We start from the raw sequence: 22,247 nt of genomic DNA on the forward strand, positions 1-22,247 counted from the left end.
AGGAAAAGGTGCTCAATAATATTAGTTATGAGGGAAATGTCAATTAAAACTACAATACAAAATAAAACCACCTCACACCTTTAGAAAGGATACAAACAAAAGCAAAACCTTATAATATCAAGCATTGGTCAGGGACATAGATCACTGGAATTCTCATTTGCTGCTGGTGGGAATGCAAAGTGGTATAGCTATTTTGGGAAACAATTTGGCAGTTTGTTATAAAGTTAAATGCACACCAAGTATATGACCCATAAATTCTCCTAAGTGTTTATCCAACTGAAATGAAAACATGATCACACAAAAATCCATATGTGAATGTTTAAAGCAGCTTTTTCACAAATTCCACAACTGGAAACAGTCCAAATGTTCTTCAGCTGGTGAACAGATACATGGGTAGTACATCCATACAATGGAATATTACTCAGCAACAAAAAGGAAGGAACTAGAGTTACATTAGAGTTACATGCAACGACATGGGTGAATTTCTGATATGTTAAGTGAGAGAAACCAGACTCAAAAGACTATTACCTAAAGGTTAAAATAGCAAATTTTCTTATATATATTTTCTCACAATAAAAAAACAAGACTACATACTGTAGGATTCCATTTATGTGTCATTCTGGAAAAAGCGAAGATATGGGGACAATAGGACAGATCGGTGGTTGCCAGGAGATGGAAATGAGAGAGGTGAACCACTGTCCACCATGGTGGTTAGCGCCAATGCAACCCCAACAGGGATCTTCAATGTGATGTGCAGTGAAGAAGGAAACTTTATTTAGCACGAACAGCTCAGTGGAGGGAATACAGCATGGCTGTGAGAACTGCACTACCATGGAACAGCTTAATTGTGCTACAATGCGACTGTGAAAACAGCACCGCCTTGAGGCTCTCCTGGGAACCAGGCCTGTCTTCACCTAGGCAGCTTCTCTCTAGCGCACTCCGGGCAGGTCTCCTACACTCTAGTGCCACCTGCACCGGGGAAACACAGAGTTCAACCTTCGGTGGCAAGCGCGCTGTTGAAACCACAGGGGAGTTGGCTTATATAGACAGAAGTATTTGCCCCTGGATCCTCATTGGTCAGTATAGAGCCCTCTGATTGGTCAGAGCTGTGGAACTGCAATTGGATGGGGAAAGCCTCAGTCCTACTGGCTGAAATAGTACTCCAGGAGCTATTGACTGGGAACCAAACCTGCAACCTAGGTACGTGCCCTGACCAGGAATTGGACCCACATTTTGGTGCACAGGATGATGCTCCAACTAATTGATCCACCCGGCCAGGACATTTAAAATTTATTTATTGATTGATTTGAGAGAGAGAGTGAGAGAGCGAGTGCAAGCAACATTGATTTATTCTTCCACTTGGCTAGGGTGAGTCTACATATTTTCGAAACCATCAAGCCATGGCTTTCTTTTGTTTAATAGTCCTTCCTTTAGCTTCTCTCTCTCCTTTCATAATTTACTACAGGTGGCCCCTTCCGTACTCTACTTGGAAATCTCCTTAGCTAGATCACCCAATTCATCAGGTACATTTTCTACTTTTCACTTTACTGCAGGCAATAGTGTTGCCAAATTTCTGCCAATACATAACAAGAACTCCCTTTCTTCCAGTGTCCAATAAGATTTTTGTGATTCTCCATTAAGCCCTCACTTGAAGCTTCCTGAAAGGTCATCAGGACTCTTATCTTTTGAAAGGTTCAAGCTTTCACTATTGCTCACCTCAAAGTCCTTCCAGCTGCAGCCCACTGCTCAGTTCCAGAGTCGCATGTTTAGGCTTTTGTTATGATAGCACTTTTGGATACCACAATCTGTATGTTTTTCTGCATAACAAATCACACCCACAACATAATGGCTTAAAACAAAAAACATTCATTACTTCTCAAGAATTCTGAGGGTCAGGAATTTGGGAGCATCTCAGCTGGTTGGTTCTGGCTTGGGCTTTCTCATGAGGTTTCAGACAAGTTTTTTGCTGTGCTGCAGTCAGCTGAAGGCTTGTCTGGGGCTGGAATATATATTCCAAACTAGCTCACTTGCTCACTCACATGGATGTTGGCAGAAAACCTTATTTTATTTCCACAGATTATCTCCCAGAAAAACCGATCTAAGACAGAGAAAGAATAAGCAGGAAGCTGCTTTACTTTTTATCACCAAGACTCTGAAATCACACTATTCATTTCTGCTTTATTCTAGTCTTTAAAAGCAAGTCACGCTAAGTCCAACTCACACTCATTAGAATCAACTTCTTGAAGGAAACAGGGTCAAAGAATATGTAGGCATTTAAAAAAACCCTTCAACTATCCATGGTTTTCTCTTTGCTTTCCAGTTTCAATGGGGACAATGAAGTTATCACTTTTCCTATCCAAAGTCTGCTCTTCTATTTGAGATTTTGATCTCCTCCCTGAATTTATAGAAATTTAACCACTGTTGTCCTGGCCAGGTGGCTCAATTGATTGGAGCATTGTCCCATACACCAAAAGGTTGTAGGTTCAATTCCTGGTCAGGGCACATACCTAGGTCGTGAGTTTGATCCCTGATCAGGGCATGTACAGAAGGAAACCGATTAATGTTTCTCTCTCTCCTTCCTCTCTCTCTCTAAAATCAATACCAATATCCTCAGGTAAGGATTAAAAAAAGTCAGCCTTATTATTTCTCCTGTATATTCAATATCTCCTTCTCGTCTTTATGCTTTCTCTCAGCATTTAAACATTTTTAAGTCTTTTACCCATATCCCTTTCTAGCTAATACCCTCTTTGCCTGTAGTAGTTTTTAAACATGACTCAAACTTCTCTGACATTCTTCCCATTAAGAGAGAGCAGCTATGTGCCCTTCTGCTTGAATCTTGGTAGGCTTGTGATTACACAGTAGAATATGGCAAGCGAGGCAATGCAACTTCTGTAGATGGGTATAAAAGATCACGCAGCTCCGTCCCAGTTCTCTAGGAATACCACCTCTTGGGGACACTCCCTCTTAGAACCCAGCCACCATGCTGCAAGAGCCCAAGCCACATGGAGAGGCCATGTGTAGGTGTACCAGGTGACAACCACAGCCAAACCCAATTTTTAAAAAATTAATTATTTCAAAAGCCAAATTTTTAAAAATTTTTTAAAATTTATCAATGAGAGAGAGAGAGAGAATGAGAGAGAGAGAGATAGTCCTGTTGCTCCTATATGTGCTCAGACCGGGGATGGAACCTGCAACCCTAGTGTATGGGGATGATGTTCCAGCCAACTGATCTACCTGGCCAGGGCACTAAGCCCATTTTTCAAGTGACTGTACCTGATCTGTGAGTGAAGAAGCCTCCAGATGATTCCAATTCCTAGCAGTTTGAGTTACCTGCCAGCAATTTGAGTCTCCTCAGCTGAGACTCCAGACACTGTGAAACAGAGAGAAGTCATCCCTGCTGTGATTTGTCAAATCCTTGATCCTTGGAATCCATGAACATAATAAAACAGTTCTTGTTTTATGCCACTACGATTGGGTTAGTTTGTTACATGGCAATAGTAACGTGAACATCCCGTTTACAACCAATTCTCTCAAAAGAGTTGTGAATTCTCATCTTTCTTCATCCCCTACTTATTCCTCTAATCTGAATTTTGCTCCCATCTTTCAAGCTTAATAATGGTCTCTGAAGTTAATGATCTCCAAGTTGCTAAATCTGATAGACATTTTTCTAACACTATTTAACACTAATACTTAACTCTATTGTCCAATTCTTCCATCTTGAATACTCTCTTCTAGTTTCTAAAGCACCATACTATCCCAGGTCTCTTCCTTCGTCTCTAGTTACCTCTCAGCCTTGTTTCCAATTTCACCTTCCTCTTCCCAGCCACTAGATGATGAAGTTGCTTGAGCTTGGTTCTAAGCTTTCTTCTCACTTTATATTCTATCCATTTCCCTGATTTTAATTCTCACCTATACAACATTGATGTCATTTTATCTCAAATAATTTTACCTATTAAGCTCCATGCCACAAGATCAGATGCCTTCTTAACATTTTGTACCATTCAGCGTTCTTAGGTGAGCAGAGACTGGCCTTGGCTGAAAGTATTAAAAATTCACAGAATCACAGGAAGGGCAGAGCACCGGGGGTAGAGCCCACGGTAAACAGGCAGGAGCAATAGCCAAGTCATGCCACAAAACTGGCCTCGTGAGGATACCAACACTGCTCTCAGCAAACAGAGACATGGCAGCTGTCACTAGCAACAGCATTGCCACTGTGGCCATTGGAGATATTATCTTGGTGCAACTGTCAACACTGCCAGAAAAGATTCTTTGAGGTTCTTGCTTTTTGGTGCCACAGCTCCCTTTTCAAAGTTGCTGGTGGGCACACCTGGTCCTCACATGTAGACTTTGACCATGTCCTAACTGTGAGAGATTCTGGGAAAGCAAGCTGTTGGCATTTCCAGGTTCTTTGCAGAAGGCAGATTGTACCTCCAACCAGTTAAGTATAATGTAAGAAATTCTCCAAATATGTAAATGAGTTTCAGAAGCTAAGACTGGGAAGCTGAGGAAAAAAACAAACAAACTTCCATTACCTCTTCCTTTCAACAAAGAGCTTATCAGTGATCCATTGTGCTCTCTTGAGGAACAAGGTTGTAGAACTCTGTTGTATGTTTTAATTAACAAAGGGTAAAATAAAGTCTTCTGCTATAAAAACGGATGGCCTTCCCTTGAGAATTCTCATGGGGATGTAGCAGAGTAGCCTAGGACATCCAACACTCCTGATCCTCATACCTAGTGATTTTCAAACACATTTCCTTTCACCTTTCTCATTTTCTTTCCCTTTTTTGTTTCATTTGTTGTTTCCTTTCTTTTTTTTCCATTTGCCTTTCTGAATATGAGGAAATGTGACTACCTAGCAAAACACCCTTAGAATAATGCAGAAGTGACATTAAGAGATAGTTGTGAATATTTTGTATCCTTCTCATATAGTATGACCCTCAAAATATATAACTAATTGTTAGTGAAACCAAAGGAATAAACTTTGCCCAATAGGACTCTATATATGACACAGGACAGGAATCTATAAAATAGAAAAACAAAATTTTTAAAAAATTAGTGTTTTTTTTCACTTACTTTACCTGAGAGTCCTTTTCAGTATCTTACCCTCATTATAAGGAACTAGAAAACTACCTTGGTTTATAGAATTAATGTTTCTGTAGTAACAGTGAAAATTCAGTGATTTAAGAATTTAGCAAATATATAACCTGTTTGTACTCCAAATATTAGGGACATACATATGTCAGAAGACAGGCTTGATATACAATACATTTTTGTATTTGAAAACACAAAACCTACTATTTTTACTGGTTTTCTATTTTCTCTGAACTTAACCAAGAATTATTTTCTCTTATCTCAGCCTCTCTGGGTTTTCCTTTGAATAAAATGCTTGTGACCTGTAGAGATTTAGAAAAGGTTTTCCCCGACTAAAATAAGTTCTTCGAAAAAGAGAAGAATTCTGTGGAAATCTCTTGCATTTGAAGTTGCTAAACTTAAGTACAATACTGTCACATGTACTTATACAGTAATTGTGGACACGCCTAAGTCCCTCCCTCTTTCCTAAACCAAATTCCCCAGATCCTAGAAATCCAGCCCTTCTGCCCTCCGGAGGCGCCTTTCCCAACGTAAAGTACAATTTTCAATTTCAGCTCCTGACTCCAAAATGGTTCTGTAGCCAACTGCTAGGGAATCTGGGCACCCCCGCGCCTCTGGAGGGTGCAGCGGGGTGTAGGCAAGGGCAGGGGGAGTGGGCGAAGCCGCTGGTTGGTGCCTCAAATCTGTGCGTTGCCCCTTTAATTGTGTCCTCAGCCCTCGGGCGTTTCTGTCCAACGCCCACGTCAGCAAATACCTTTTGTTTCTCTCACGTTGGGGCTACTTGTTTTAGGGCGCAAAGGACCGGCTGGGAAAAGGGGTATTTCCCCTGCGGAGGACCAGGAATCTGCCCCCAAGCCTGCGCGCGCGACCCGCCGGTGCGCCGCGGCCCGCGGTAAGAGGCTGCGGGCGGCGCGGGCGGAGGGCGGGTGGGGCGTCGGGGCTGCCGGGACCCGCGGGACCGGCTAGCGAGCCTCGCTACGGGCGGAGGCACGGGCGATGCGCGGGCGGCAGCGCCGCGGGCTCTGACCACCCGGGCGGCGGCGGCGGGATGCGGCCCGGGGTGCGGTGCCCCATACGTCCCCGGCCGGGCGAGCGGCGGGAGGCGCTGAGGCGAGCGGGCGCCATTTGCAGCCCCGGGCTCAGTGGCGGCGGCGCGCCGGCTCCGCGGGGCTGGAGACGGTCACAAAGGCGGCGCGGGCAGCCGGCGGCGGAGGACGCGGCCTCGGGGCGGTGGCCCGCGGGGAGAGGCAGGCGGCGCCGGGGCGCACGGGTTCCCGAACCCCGCGCCCGCCTGACCGCGCCGCCCCGCCTGGCCAGCGGGCCAACCGGCCAGCCCATCCTGCGCGCCCGGGAGGGGTTGCGGGACAATGGCCGCGCCGTCGCCGCCTGCGCCCGCCTAGTCGCCCCCGTGGAGCGCCGCGCCCGCTTCGCCTCCCGGCCCGGCGGCGGCGCGGGGAAAGGCGGGAAGGCGCGCGGAGCCTCCTGGCGGCGGCAGAAAGGCGGCGCGGGGACGGTGGCGGGCGTGTCTGGAGCCGTCGGGCGCCGCGGACTCCCGGAGGGTCGGCAGGCGGCCGGGCTTGCGCTGCTTCGCGAGTGACGGCCGGGCCAACGGGGCGGCGGGGGGCCGGGGCGCCTTCCCCGCGGCCGCGGGCACTTGCCTCCGCGGGAAGGTGGCATGCGGGGCGGTAGTCCCAGTTTTTCCGTACATCCTCCATGCTTTAGTTTTCATATTATGCGAGAGATCCAGGCTTGGAACGGAATGCACCTCACAAATATTGAGCTATGATTATTGTTTTATGACGGAACCACACGTGTGCACCTTCTACTGCCACTTTTGTAAGTGAGCTGTTTAGCTCCTTTCCATTAAAATGCGCTTATATCGTTGATTGTGCCAGTAGCCAGACTCCACATCTTTCAAAAACTGGAGTTTAAAAAAAATGAGATAATTGACATGTAGCATTGTAATAGTTACAATGTTATATGTTATGTTGTGTTTGGAAGCGATAAATTGTTACTTCTATTCTTAATAAACGTTTATATTTGCTGAACTTTATATAGTAAATTAAATGCTTTCACTTACTGAATCCTTTCACGTTCACGTAAAACCACCATACAGTCAGGCCGATGGTTATTCCACTTTCCAGGTGAGGAAATGAGTTAAACGCGGAGCTTCACCTCTAAGCCAGGAGGTGAACGATGGCAGTGTCCCAGCGCCTTTGCCTCCTGGTCTTGCTCTCCATTTCCTCCTCAAGTCACCTCCAGAGTCTTCCAGAAAGCAAATTAGTCACATCGGTCTCCAGGTCTACAAACCTGAACTGATCCTATCAGAAAAAAGTTCAAAGCCTCAGCGGAAAAATCAAGTGCCAAATTTTCTCTCCAGTCTAATCTCCGAACCTCTCTTATGGGTGGGTTTGTGGGACCCCAGGAGCAAGAACTCTTCGCTGATAACCAGGGATCTCGAATATCTTTATTCCTGGGAATTGACCTGGCCTCACAAGGGGTAAATGGGAAGTGACAATCTCATCTGCCACCCTTGGCCAAATGGGCACATATAGGTTAGGCTATGTCAGTAGAAGGCATCATGAACCCCTGGGCTCCTTCTATGTCATGTAAATTTCAGGTGCCAGGAAACAGGGCACCCTGTCAGATCTTATCTCCTGAACTTGAAATCACCAGCCTTTCTGTTGATAGTGATTTGGGCCCAGAAAAAAAAACTTGGGAAGATAACACTAAATTCATTTTATATAATTTAAATTGTATTTTCTAGATACAGAATTTTTCTCTAATAGACATAACTCTTTCAGTGACACATACATGTGTATAATAAAAAATTCGATATAAGTTTATTTGATTCCCCTTGAGGGAAGTTTTTGTCACTTTTTTGCTCAAAATTGGTCAGTGACTCCTTATTTCCCTCAGATTAAAAGTCAAAGCCCCCCCCGTGGGCTACCAGATCCTCTAGGAACTGATCTCAAGATGTCCTACCTGCCTCACATCTGCTTTTTCCTTTCTTCCTTTTTTTTAAAAAAAAATAATTATTTTTAGAGCGAGGGGAAAGGAGGGAGAAAGAGAGGGAGAGAAACACCTTTGTGGACCTGGCCCAAAATCCAGGTATGTGCCCTGACTGGCAATGGAACTGGGACCTTTCGGTTTGTAGAACTGTGCCCGATCCACTGAGCTACACCAGTCGGGGCTGGCATGCCTTTTCCCGACCCCATCCCTCATTGCTCTCCCCAGCCCTCTTTGCCCGCCCCTGCTCCGAGCCTCTGCAGGCACTCTTCCATCTACATGGAAGACTTTTCCACCCAGATACCTACATGACTGTCACTGCTTTTGGACTTGACTTAAATGCCATTTTCTCAGTGGGACTTTCCCATCTATGGTTTTGATTTTCTTAAATGTTTTTATACTTCTCAGTCTTTGCAGTTAAAAGATGTTTACCCACCAAAGAATATAATTACCATGTCGGTTGGCTGAATTTCCTTATGACCCCGGGATTTTTGCTAAGGAGGCTAATGAGATTTATTTCGGTGACTCTGATGGTGCACACTAAATTCTAGATTAATGACTATGTATCTTAAAAAAGAGTCTCCTAGACCACCAGTTTAATTCAAGTTACACTCATTTCCTAACTCTTCAGTTTACTCATAGAAATACATATATTTCCCTTCTGTTCCAAAGACCTTTGAACTTAATGGTTCCCGAAATATGCAGTTGTTTTTTCGATCCATCTTTTTAAAGATCTTTGAACTTAGTGGGAATCTTGAATTTTTTAATATTCTTAGGACTATTATAGATATTTAAGTCTCATAGATATTTAAAAATGTTTCTCATTGAATTTTGGATGTCTTGCATGAATTAGTATAACTTGTTTCAACTTTTATTGTCAATCTACTGAAGTAAGAAAAAACGTATTACTCATTTCCATGATTTAGTCACATCTTGAAAATAAACCTTTTAAAAAATTTTTTAAAAAAGAATTTGTTTATTTTTAGACAAAGGGGAAGGGAGGGAGAAAGAGAGGGAGAGAAACATGAATGTGTTATTGCCTCTCAGTGTGCCCACACTGGGGACCTGGCCCGCAACCCAGACATGTATGTACCCTGACTGGGAATCTAACTGGCGACCCTTTGGTTCACAGGCCAGCGCTCAATCTACTGAGCTGCACCAGCTAGGGCAAAAAGTAAACCTTTTTTGATGACTTAAGAGTACTGTTATGAATGCAAATTGTGTTAATGCCCTATAGAAGTAAGTGTTATCAAGTTATAACTGACCCCAATTTATAGAACAATTCCTATTTTCTTGGAAAACTTCCTGTTTTGCTCCTTTCTTTGTCTCCATTGCCTTAGCTCAGTTCCTCACCAGTTCTTGCTTTGACCTTTGCATTTAGCCTTTAAATTAGTCTTCCTGGCTCTGCCTCTCCCACCATTTCTCTTCCTCCATGCCGTCTCAGTTTTTCTTCTGGGTATACAAATTGGGTCATCATAACAGTAATACCTGTTTTTTATTGAGCCTTAGCTGCATGCCATGTATAGTGCTAGGTATTTGCACACACTGTGGTCAGAAGAACGCAAGACTTAAGAGTGTCAGTTTGAGGTCAGTTGGCTTGAATTCCAGTCTCTGGTCACTTGCTCCTTGTGCAGTCTTGGACATTTTCTTCTGATTTCTCTGTGCCTTAGGTTTTGTTGTTGTTGTTGTTGTTTTGTTTTGTTTTTATCTATACAATGTGGATCACAGCAGCAGAAAATGAATGTAAAATGTTTAACACAGTGCCCAATAAACATTCAAATTCTGTATCAAAAAAGAGGTTTGCTAGAAAGTAATCTCACAGCGTTATTTGATCATAAATTCCTAAATGGGCAGGTTATGGCAGGTAGTCACACCCCAGGCATATAACTTCTTTAGTAAAAGGCTTATCTTTTTTTTTTTTTTTTTTTTAAGGCTTTTTACTGCCTTAGGCAAGCCTTGACCATTGTTTTTGTGCATCTCGGTTATGCCCCTTTGAAATACCTTTTCTCAGACCCCTCCTTCTAAAAGGGTGACCACCCTGAAAAGAACAAAGAATTTTAACTATCCTGTAATCCCATCCCTGCCTTGCTTTCTCCCAGCATCATATAACCTTCCTTAGAGTTGGCAGGGAAACAGCACCAGAATGTTAGCAGCACTAGATGTCTGGCTAAGAAAGAATTTGCAACCTTGGCACTTGAGTTCTGGCTAAGAAAAAACTCAGAGGAAAGACCCAACAAAAGTAAAAGTTTATTTAGAAAGTCACAGAGATAGAAATGAGCCATAGGAGAAATGGGCTCCGAAAAGGAGAGAGGGAGAGGGAGAGGAGGGAGAAGAGGGAGAGGAGGGAGCGGGAGAGGGAAGAGGGAGAGGGAGATACCCTGTGGGAGGATCTCAGTGGAATAGTTATCAGCTCCCCAGCTGTGTCACCTCAGGGTTGCGGTTTCCACTGATTTGTCTGTGCCAAGTGCTAGGGAAGGGGGTCATTAGTCATTGCATCTGCTCCTGATGTCCACCATGGTGTTGCTCCACTGCTCTGCTCTGGTTTTGCTGCTTTCCTGGAGCCGGAGCTGAAGCACAACTGAGCTGGGGGTGTCCAACATTTTGGTGTCTCTGGGTCCCACTGGAAGAAGAAGAGTTGCCTTGGGCCACACATTAAATACATTGTGACATGTAATCACACACACACACACACACACACACACACACACACACACACACAAAATCTCATAATGTTTTAAGTAAATGTACGATTTTGTGTTGGGCTGCATTCACAGCCATCCTGGGCTGCATGCGGCCTGTAGGCTGCAGGTTGGACACCCCTGGAACTTATTTCTAAGGGCTTAGTCCTTAAGGGAGTGGTTGTGCAAGGGCTTGTATGGGGTTTGTTTGAGGCTCCAGCTCCCTGGTTTCTCCTCGAAGGGGCTCTACCACGTGACTAGCAACATGCAGGGGAGGGAAAGGTCACCGCAGAGACAAGGTGCTTGTTTTCCCATTTTGACCCTCATTTTACAAAAATGAAACTGATACTTAGAGTTAAGTAAACTTGACTAAGTCACACAGGGAGTCATTGGTAGACCTATAATCATGTCACTCTTAAAAGCCTTCGTAAGTGCCCTGACCCTACAAAGCAGAGGGGCTTCAGGATCTGGTGCCTACATATTTTTCTTTTTATCTTCCACTATCCTTCCACAGGCTGTAATCTCTAGTCATATCAAACTTTTAATCATTCCTGAAGAGGTCATGTTGTTTAATACTTGTCTGTACGTTTGCCTTTGGTGCTCTCTGTCTAGGATGCCCTTTGCCCTCTTTTTCATATATGAACTTCTACTCATCCTCCAAGACCCAACCCAACTGTTTACGGCCTTTTGGAAACTTTTCTGGACCCTCCCAGACACAGTCATTTGCTTCCCTGATTTTACAGTTCCCTTCTCCTAGGAGTATTTTCTTCATTGCATTGTAACTTTAAAAGCCTCACTCTCTCTCTTCCTCTCTCTCTCTTTTTCTGACTCTCTTTTCCCCTTATGGATATGGAGGTGTGCCAGAGAACTGACACACCTCAATGACAGGGCATCATCTCTTTGTATTCCCAGGGCCAGGGATAGCCTGGCACAGAGTAGATGAGTGAGAAATATGTATTGAATGCATACATTTTACCTTCCAGTTTGAATATCTGCCCTTGTCAGGAAAAGAAAAGATTTTTGTTTGTTTGTTTTTTTAAAGATTTTATTTATTTTTAGGCAGAAGTGGAGGGAGGGAGAAAGAGAGGGAGAGAAACATCAGTGTGTGGTTGTTGCTTGCAAGCCCCTTATTGAGGACTTGGCCTGCAACCCAGGCATGTGCCCTGAGTGGGAATCGAACCAGTGACCCTTTGGTTCACAGGCTGGTGTTCAATCCACTGAGCCACACCAGCTCGGGCAAGATTTTTACTTTCAATAGCAAAATAAAACATGTATAGTTATATGGAGTTCAGAACAGTATAAAAGTAATTATTGAATCAGAGGATGAAGCTGCTGTCTTTCAGTTTTCCTAATCTTTCAGAAAAAAGTCCACTCGGACCAGGTAGCTAAGTTGGTTAGAACAGGGGTCCCCATCCTCTGGACGTGGACAGGTACTGATCTGGGCCTGTTAGGGGCCTCACAGCAGGAAGGGAGATTGAATGTAATGCACTTGAATCATCTTGGAACCACCTGCTGACCACGGTCCGTGGAAAAATTGTCTTCCATGAAACCAGTCCCTGGTGCCAAAAAGGTTGGGGACCGCTGGGTTAGAGCATCCTCCCTAAATGCCAAGGTTGTAGGTTTGATCCCCAGTCAGGGCACATACAAGAATCAACCAATGAATGCATGAATAAATGGAACAACAAATCTCTCTCTCTCTCCCTCCCTCCTCGCCCTCCTGTCCCCCATTTCTCTCTCTCTAAAATCAATAAATAAAAATAAAAATAGCTCCCTAAGGACCAAAGCTTTGAAAATTCTAAAAGAAAGTCTCCACTGCTTTGAGTCCTCGGTTCTCAGCAGCATATGAAACATCGAGAGTTTAACAAACACCTGTGTATCAGCTTCAGTTTCCTCATCTCAGCTGGCACCAATGGATAAGGTGCAACATTAGGTTCTTACAATTTCAGAATATTTGAGGGAAGCTTTATTCCAAAATCTGCAATGTATTTTTCACCATCAGAAGACACTTCAGCACAGTAAACCAGGCCATTTTATCTAAAATCTTCTTAATACTACATTAAAATAGTATTTTAAACCTAAGTACTAAAATTTTAAACTTCTCTGCGATAACATTTTTCTTTCTTTTTTTTTTTTTTAGATTTTATTTATTTTTAGAGAGGGGGAAAGGGATTGGGAGAATCATCTATGTGTGAGAGATACATCAACTGGTTGCCTTTCACACGTGCCCAAATGGGGACCCGGCCTGCAAACCATGCATATGCTTTGACTGGGAACCGAACTGGCAACCCTTTGGTTCACAGGCCAGCACTCAATCCACTGACCACACCAGCCAGGGCTGTGATAACATTTTAAAAATATGAATAACAAAACAAACTGTTAACAAATGAATGGGTAAAAATGATGCGACCTATAAATGTGAGATATACACACACATGAATAATAATCAACCATGAGAAGTCCTGTCATTGTGCTAAATGAAATAAATCAGTTAGAGAAAGACAGATACTGCGTGTTATCATTTATACATAGAATCTAAAAGTCAAACTCATAGAAACAGTAGAAAAGTGGTTTTCTGTGGCTGGAGTCGGGGAGGGAAATATGGAGAGGTTGGTAAAAGGTATACATAGACTTTCAGCAATGAATAAGGTTTGAGGATCTGTATAACGGGTGACTAATTGGTAACACTCTACTATGTAATTGAAATTTGGTAAGAGAGTAGAACTTAAGTGTTCTCACCAAAAAAAGATAAATATGTGAAGTGATAGACATTAACTAGTGGGAAGAATTCTCTCTCAATGTATTCATACTGTATATCAAATCACCACGATATTCACTTTCAGTACTTTATAATTTTATTGTCAATTATACCTCAGTGAAGCTGGAAAAAAATCTGAATAACAAAGACCCTGGTTCATAAAGCATGATTAATGAGGTAACATTTGAAATGGGAAAATGGCAAAAATAGTTTCTAAAGAGTGGCTTGTCCTTAGGGTGAGGTCTGCAATAACTAGTTAGAGTAGAACTTTGATACCGTCAGGTACACTGTAGTTTTGGAAGGATCACTTTCTCTGGGTATGCAAATATGATGGAAGCAGTCAAATATTTTCTGTGTCCACCTTGTATAAGTTAGCATTCTCTAGGTCACGAGAAAAATGTGTGTAATAAAATTTTACAATGTTTACATTTTCTGCTTCATTAAAGCAGTATTTTAAAGTCATCTGCATAACTAATAATAGAAAAGAATATTATTACTATAATAATAGCTAACATCTATCAAGGGCTTGTTGTAAGGCAGATACTGTTGTAAGCACTTTACAAAGATTATCTTCTCATTTAATCATAACTCTAGGTGTAGGTATTATTACTATTCCCATTTTACAGATGAAGAAACTGAGGCAACAGGGAGGTTAACATCCCATGTTGTCCATTTAGTGGGTTGCAGAGCCAGAGTTTACACCTAGGTGGTCTGATTCCAGAACCTGTTCTTCACCACACTGCCCAGTACTGCTGCTCAGAGATAGACTACTCATCCTTCTGCTTACATTTTGAGGCAAATTATGTACTAGTATGTCATCTCAGCCCAGTTTCAGAAAAGAGAAACAACTCTAGTGTTTTAATTTGTTAACTAAAGGGAATTGAGTACTTAACAAAATCACTGGAAGGGCTGGAAGCATTGGGCTCCAGGCTGGGCCTTCAATTATTCTCAGAACCCGAGCTCCAAGCAGGCCCTCCGGGGGGAGGGAGCCCCTGGTGCTGCGGAGTTCCAGATGGCATTGCGCATGGCAATTCAAGGTTCAAGAAATTGCTACCCCGAAACTCTCCCTCAGCATCCACCAAGTGGTGAAGGCTCTCTCTACCAAACTTATCTCTTGACAGCCATGGAGCCCTGGGACACTGGCGTGCTGCTGCAGGGAGACCCGATGTTTCCACAAACGTGCTTGCCAGCATTAATTGCCAGAACAGCAGAAAGACAAGTTCCGCCTCGTTTCTGCTTTCCAGATTTCCCAGCACAGCCTCTGGGAGCTGGACCCCATTTCACATGGGGAAACTTAACTGTAAAGGAGTCTGGGAAATGTACTTTTAGTTTTCCATTTGGGAAGTTAGAAAGGATGCTTACACACAAATCTACCGTAATATCTGCTAGGGTAGAATTTGGTGGTTGTCTGTTAAAAATGACATTTCCTTTTTTTTTAAATACTTTTTTTAGACTTTATTTGTTTCCTTTTAGAGAGAGGAGAAGGGAGGGGGAAAGGGAGGAAGAGAAACATCAATGTGTGGTTGCCTCTTGCACACCCCCTACTGGGGATCTCACCTGCAACCCATACATGTGCCCTAACAGGGAATCAAACTGGCAACCCTTTAGGCACTCAATCCACTGAACCACACCAGCTAGGGCAAAAATGACATTTCATTACAGTGTAAAAACTGTTTAGGGCACAGACTAGATTCAGAAATCAGTTCTGTTAAAAAGCCACAGAATTAACTTTCCCTTGTCACTCAGTACGCTGGACAGTATTAATTAGTGAGCTCTTAAGTGAGTGAAACTAAAGCTATCAGAGTAAACACCCTTTGCCAAGTGCCCTCCTAGCTCAGTGGGGCTAGGAGATAGATGAGTTTTTGGTGAAGCAAGGAGTTCTAAAAAATTATTAATTTTGTGCGCCCAACTACAAAATCCTAGTTTATCCCTCAGTTTGATCCTGCTGTTTTAATGATGAATATATTTTTTAAAAATTTATTGATTTTAGAGAGAGAGCAAGAGGGGAGAGAAAGAAACATCGATTCGCTGTGCCACTACTTTCTGCCTTCCTTGGTTGATTCTTGTGTGTGCCCTGACCAGCGATCAAACCCACAGTCTTGGTGGGATGACACTCTAATCAGCTGAGCTACCTGGTCAGGGCCAAAGATGGGTGTTTCTTAAAATCTTTCTCATAGCCAATTTTATTCTTTCCTGAATAAAAATTTTTCTTTTATTCAATTTTTGTTTTTATCTTCACCCAAGGACATTTTTTCATTGCTTTTTTAAGATAGAGAGGGAGGGAGAGAGAAAAACAATGTGAGAGAGCAGCATTGATTTATTGCCTCCCATACATGCCTGAGCCGGGGATCAAACCCACAACCTTTTGGTTACGGGATGATGCTCCAACCAACTGAGCCACACTGGCCATGGTTCTTTACTGTCCTTTAATGTGACACTTAAAAAATGTTGATAATCCACTGTCAATGCAGCTTCCTACTTCCATCACCTTTCCTCTCGGCTTGCTCTAGTCCCCTTATTTAGATTATTTTTGATTTCTCTCATTCTTGCCAACTCTAGAGACCAAGAGACTTTAAGAAAAAAATGTCATAAGAAGTAATCACATTACATCTTATGGAATACTCAGATCGTCTTGGCTATTTTCTCTATTGGTTCATGCTCAAAAAATGTCTTTTAAATTGTAAATGTATTGGGGTGACAATTGATTAAAAAATTACATAGGTGTCAGTGTAAAGTTCTATAATATAGCATCTATATATTGTATTATGTGTTCACTACCTCAAGTCGAGTCTCCTTTCATCACCATTTCCTCCCCTCCGTTTACCCTATTCTTCCTCCCCCCCCCACCTCCTTTTCCCTCTAGTAATCACCATGCTGTTGCCTGTGTCTATGAGTTTTTTTCCTCACCTTTTTTACCCTGCCCTCCAACTCCCTTCACCTCTGACAGCTGTCAATCTATTCTTAGCTTAACTGGTTGGTTTAAAAAGCATCAAATTCACTTTTCCACTGCTTATGGGCATAAAGCGTTACCACTCTCTACATGAACAAAACTCAATGGTCATTGAAGAAACTAGTGGAACAGATTATGTTGTTGGAAGTGGTAATTAAAGTGGTTTGGAATATAGTAGAAACTGAAACTTTATATATATATGTGTGTATATATATATATGTATATATAATTTATTTATTTTTAGAAAGGATGGAAAGGAGGGAGAAAGCGAGGGAGAGAACATCAGCGATTGGTTTCCTCTCCCCTCCTCCAACTGGGGACCTGGGTCACAACCCAGACCGGAAGTCGAACATTTTGGCTCACAGGTTGGCGCTAAGTCCAGTGAGCCCGACAGGCCAGGGCGAAACTGCAACTTTTTTGTAGCAAGAGTCGTTACAGCTGCTGTTACAAATTGTGGTATACTCTGGTACAATCTGGCAGATCAGATAGAGTTATAAAGGACCTGGGTGACTGCGGTGGGGCTTTCTGAACCTTAGCAGTGGGATTTCCGCCGCGCCGCGTCCCCCAGCCCAACTTCTCTCTTAACCATACAGTTTTTAAGTAATGTTGATTTTTTCAAGTTGAATCTTTAATGCTGTTCTGTTTGGTTTTCTTGCAAGTCCTGTGGATGTCACTTGCAGGAAAAGGATAACAGGATACATGTTGTTGTCTTGGTGTTTCATCTGCTGGCCTGCTTTTGACTAGATGTTTTTGTAAGAAGTTTATTTTATTGTCAAAGTTAAAAAGTATGTTTGCTTTCAATTTGCCATAATATATCTTAATGTTGGAAATCTCTACTTACAGGTTGATATAATAACGTTCAGGTAATAAATAAATTTCCATTCACTAATAATCTGTGCCAGATTATCTATTTTTACATGCTAAAAAAAAATCTGATAGATGGTCCCATGTAATTTAAATCGATATTTATGATGTATCTTAGCAGACGTTTTATGTCTCATTACAAGAATACATTATAAATAATTATTTTCTCTCTACAGGGCAATCCTTCATACAGAGACTGTGTCTGACTTCAAATCTTCCCTTATTTTACTCTATTCAATTGATTTAGCAGGGTTTCAAGAGAAGCATTTGTAAGTTTCCAGGTATGAAAAATTTTAATTCTTGATATTATACCTAACTTAAATACATAGATAAAAAGTATAACTTTGCAGTTGTAGATTTTATGTATCAGAGAATGGATTTATTGCTTGAAAATTCAGTGTATAAAACATTTAACATTTGGATCTCCTTGGCCAGGTCTCGCTGTTTGCGTATTGCTAAATATTTAATCCATTGCCTCTTGTGTCTTCCATTCCACCTTAATCGAAGACTTATGTTACTTAGGGCTGGAGATTATCTAGATCAGTCCCCTCAATTTGCAGGGAAGGACATAAGCCTAGAGAGGTGAAGTTACTTGTCCGTGGACATAGAGCTAACGCAGTGGCAGCACAGCTGTCGGCACTGATCTTCCAGCACCCACTTCCCACCCCCGCCCCTCAGCCCTCACTGGTGAGGGAGTATAACTCAGTAGTTACAGGCCGCAGCTTGGGAGTCATTGTCTGGGCTAATACCCTTTTCTGTAAAATAGGGATAATAATACTACCCGCCTGATAGGTTGTTGTGTGTGAGGATTAAAGGAGACAGTGCATATCGCTACTATTGTTATTACCCATGGCCCTGTCATTTCTCGCCATATTGACCCCTTCACTGCTTCTTGAAACTCCTCATCCTTGGCCAGCATATTACAGGGCTCTGATTCTCCTTATAATATGGTCGCCAGCACTGGCTTCTCTCCCCTGTCCTGCCGCACAGTCACGGGCAGTCCTCCAGGATCTCACCTCAGCCCCTGTTTCCTCTGAGCCCGTTCATCTCTTCGCAGATACCTCCCACGTCTCTGTCTTCAGGTCTGACTTCTTCTCTGACTTCCGATCAGCATTCTCAGCGGCCCTCTGGCCAACTTTACCTGATTTCCCACTCTCCTCAAACACAGTGTACTTAGAACCAAGGTCATAATCAGGTTTTTTCTCCTGACTTTCTAATTTCTGTTAGGGATACTACTAACCATCTAGGTTTTAAAAATCCATGTGTCTCTCCCTTACTGGTGTGGCTCAGTTGGTTGGGCGTCATCCCACAAAGTGAAAGGTTGCTGATCCAGTTCTTGGTCAGGGCACATCCTAGGTTGTGCGCCTGGTCCCTGGCTGGGGCACACGTAAGACATCTGATCGATGTTTCTCTCCCTCTTTCTCCTTACTTTCCCCTCTCTCTAAAATAAATAAATAAATTTTTTAAAAAAATCACTGTGTCTCTTTACCTTCCACAGCCAATCAGCCATTAAGATCCATGGATTTATTTCCCATACAAATCTTTTACATCTTTCCATCCTTTCCATTCCTGCCGTAATTACTGGGCTCAGGCCATTAATCAGACCAACACTTGGAATAGAGTAGCTATTTTGTCACTTGGAAGTAGTTTGGTTGGTATTCTTTTTCTCTTTCTCTCTCTTTCCCAAGAAATCCAACCTCTTGAGTTTCCATAGTGGAATATTAACTTATCACTTGTTCATGTAGCACATGAATCTTGATTTAAAGATACAGAATATCATCATATTTTATTCTTCTCTTACAGCCTATATCTGGCTAAATGTGAGACTGAATGTTAAAATTTTGCCCACTTGTTTGACAAACTTTAAAAAATTTTATTTTTGAATATATTAATATGATTCAAAACTCAAAAAATACTTAAAAGTATACAATGTAAAATTGGTTGCCTGGCTGGGTAGCTCAGTTGATTAGAACATCCTTCCAATATGCCAGGGTTGCTGGTTCCATGTCCGGTCAGGGAACATACAAGATGCAATCAATGAATGCATCAATAAGTGGTGCGACAAATTGATATTTCTCTCTCTCTAATCTGTTTAAAACAATTTTTAAAAAAAGTTTGTCTCCCATGCTTCTCTCTTGTCTCCCAGATGCCACTTCATCTCCAATTGGCAACCACTTTTTTGGGTAAATATGTACACACACACACATACTCTCTCTCTCTCTCTCTCTCCCCCTCCCTCCCCCCCCCTTGCTTTTTAAAAAAGTTTAAAAAAATTCTTGCCCAAGGATATGTTTATTGATTTTAGAAAGAGAGGGGGGGGGGAGAGAGAGAGAGAAACACATTGATTTGTTGTTCCACTTAGTTATGCATTAACTGGTTGATTCTTGTATGTGCCCTGACTGGGGATAGAACCCACAACCTTGGTGTATTAGGATGATGCTCTCACTAACTGAGCTACCCGGCCAAGGTCTATAATTATTTTAGAGTGTACTCTTTCTAGTTAAAAAAAAATAAAATTTGCTGTCAGAGTATGCTGTGCTATGCTGGCAGCAGCCTCTTAGATTTTGTATTTACCATTTCTCTCTGTCTTTTCTTTTTTAATCCTCACCAGAGGACATGCTTATTGATTTTAGAGAGAAGGGAAGGGAGGGAGAGGAACATTGATGCGAGAGAGAAACATTGATTGGTTGTCTCTTATACACTCCCCAACCAGAGATCTAACCTTCTATCTGGGTATGTGCCCTGACCAGGAATCGAAACTTTAACCTTTGGTTTATGGACGACGCTCCAACCAACTGAGCCACACCAGCCAGGGCTACTATGTCTCGTGATTGTATCATTTTCTCTTGTGTTTGATTTAATCTTGTATTCTTTTATAAAATTTAGTGTAGCCTAAATTTACAGTGTTCATAAAGTCTACAGTAGTGTACATTAATGTCTTAAGTTGTCAGATTCACTCACTACTCACTCACTGACTCATCCAGAGCAACTTCCAGTCCTGTAAGCTCTATACATGGTATGTGCCAGTTTTTGATTTATGTATTTTGAAGTTCTGTTATTAGGTGCATAGGTACTTACGGCTGTTATAATTTCTTGATGAATTAATCCTTTTATCATTATAAAATATCTTTATAACTGGCATTACTTTGTCTGATATTTAACATAACCATTCCAGCTCTTTTCATGTTATACTTAAAAAAAGATATACACACACACACACACACACACACACACGCATGCATGCATGCACATATATATGGCCCTGACCAGTATGGCTCAGTTGGTTGGTCATCGTCCTGAAAAGCAAAGTCACGGGTTTGATTCCCACATGCCTGGGTTGCAGGCCAGGTCCCTGGTTGGGGGCATGTGAGAGGCAACCAATCAATGTCTCTCTCACACATTGATGTTTCTTTCCCTCCCCCGTCTCTAAAAATAAATAAATAATCTTAAGAATAAAACATAATTAAAAAATAAAAAAGATTTTAAATCTTCACCCAAGGATATATTTATTGATTTGAAAGAGAGAGACATCAATATGAGAGAGAAACACCAATCAGCTGCCTCCCATACATACCCTGACCAGGGATCAAACTCTCCACCTAGGCATGTGCCCTAACTTGGGATCAAACCAACTGAGCCCCCTGGCCAGGGCCTAATGCTGTACTTTTTAACATCTATTTGCTTTTAACATTTTTGTATCTTTATACTTAAAGTGTATTTCTTGCAGACAGCATATATTTGAGTCTTCCTTTTTTATCATCGTCTGCTTTTATAAATAAAGTTTTATTGTAACACAACCACTGCCCTTCATTTTAAATGGAATTCAGACTTTTCACAATTATGAAAATGATCAGTATATTTGGATTTAGCCCTAGCTGGATGGCTTAGTTGCTTGGAGCATCATCTGTGCACCAAAAGGTTGTGGGTATGGTCAGGGTACATATCCAGGTTGCAGGTTTGATCCCTGGTTGGGGCATGTACAGGAGACACCCAATCAATGTTTGTATCTCACGTCAGTGTTTCTCTCTCTCTCTCCCTTCTTCTCTCTTGAAAATCAGTAAACATATCCTTGGGTGAAGATTATATATATATATATATATATATATATATATATATATATATATTTGGATTTAAGTATACCATCTTGCTATTAATTTTCTATTTATACTATTTGTTTTTGTTCCTTTTCTTACCACTTCCTCACTTTTCCTTATTCTCTCTCAATAAAATAATATTGAGTAATTTTTAGTATTCTATTGTATTTGTGCTATTGGCTTATTAGTTTAATCTCTTAGTTTTATATTTAGTGGTTGCTCTAGGGGGGTTCACAGTATGCATTTTCCCCTATTACAATATGCATTTCATTTATTATTCATCATATATTGTACCACTTCATATATAGCAGGAGTTGGCAAACTACAGCTTTCAGGCCAAATCTGGACCATCGTCTGCTTTTATAAATAAAGTTTTATTGTAACACAACCACTGCCCTTCATTTACATATTGTTTATGGCATATTTTTGTGCTGCAGTGGCAGAGTTGAGTAGTTGCAGCAGAGACCACTAGCCAACAATGCCTAAAATATCAGCTATCTGGCCTTTCATAGAAAAAGTGTGTCAATCTCAGATATATAATGTAAGGACCTTAAAACAGTATATTTGTGTTTCACCTCTTTTCTTCAAATATTTTTTCTGCCCTTTTTTCTCGAACTTCAATTATAAACATAATAGGCTGTTCGATATTGTTTCACGACGTGTCTCTAAGGCTTTGTTCATTTTGCTATATCTTCACATTCATGGATCATTCTTCTGCAGTTTGCAATCAGTTATTAAACTCATCTAAAAATTTAAAATTACAGATACTGTATTTTTCGTTTCTAAAAATTTGATTATTTTTATCT

At 41.8% G+C, this 22,247-nt stretch overlaps 1 protein-coding gene across 4 annotated transcripts in view; it reads left to right on the forward strand.

Annotated features, from left to right (window-relative positions):
- ZBTB8A (zinc finger and BTB domain containing 8A) overlaps positions 1–22,247 on the forward strand; it is a 56,159-nt gene that overhangs the window by 15,062 nt on the left and 18,850 nt on the right. For 2 of the 4 annotated variants that reach the window (XM_054571911.1, XM_054571910.1), the window contains exons 1-2: positions 5,896–5,983; positions 17,524–17,628. The exons of 1 other annotated variant lie outside the window; for it this stretch is intronic. The gene's annotated coding sequence lies outside the window, so the exon portion shown is untranslated. Of the gene's footprint in view, positions 1–5,579; positions 5,622–5,895; positions 5,984–17,523; positions 17,629–22,247 lie in introns of those variants that run through there. One more of the 4 variants, XM_054571912.1, reaches the window with a different exon arrangement.

The sequence above is a fragment of the Pteronotus mesoamericanus genome, unplaced genomic scaffold, assembly GCF_021234165.1.
Source record: "Pteronotus mesoamericanus isolate MK-2021 breed Mesoamerican mustached bat unplaced genomic scaffold, CSHL_Meso_final contig_221, whole genome shotgun sequence".
Lineage (NCBI taxonomy): Eukaryota > Metazoa > Chordata > Mammalia > Chiroptera > Mormoopidae > Pteronotus > Pteronotus mesoamericanus.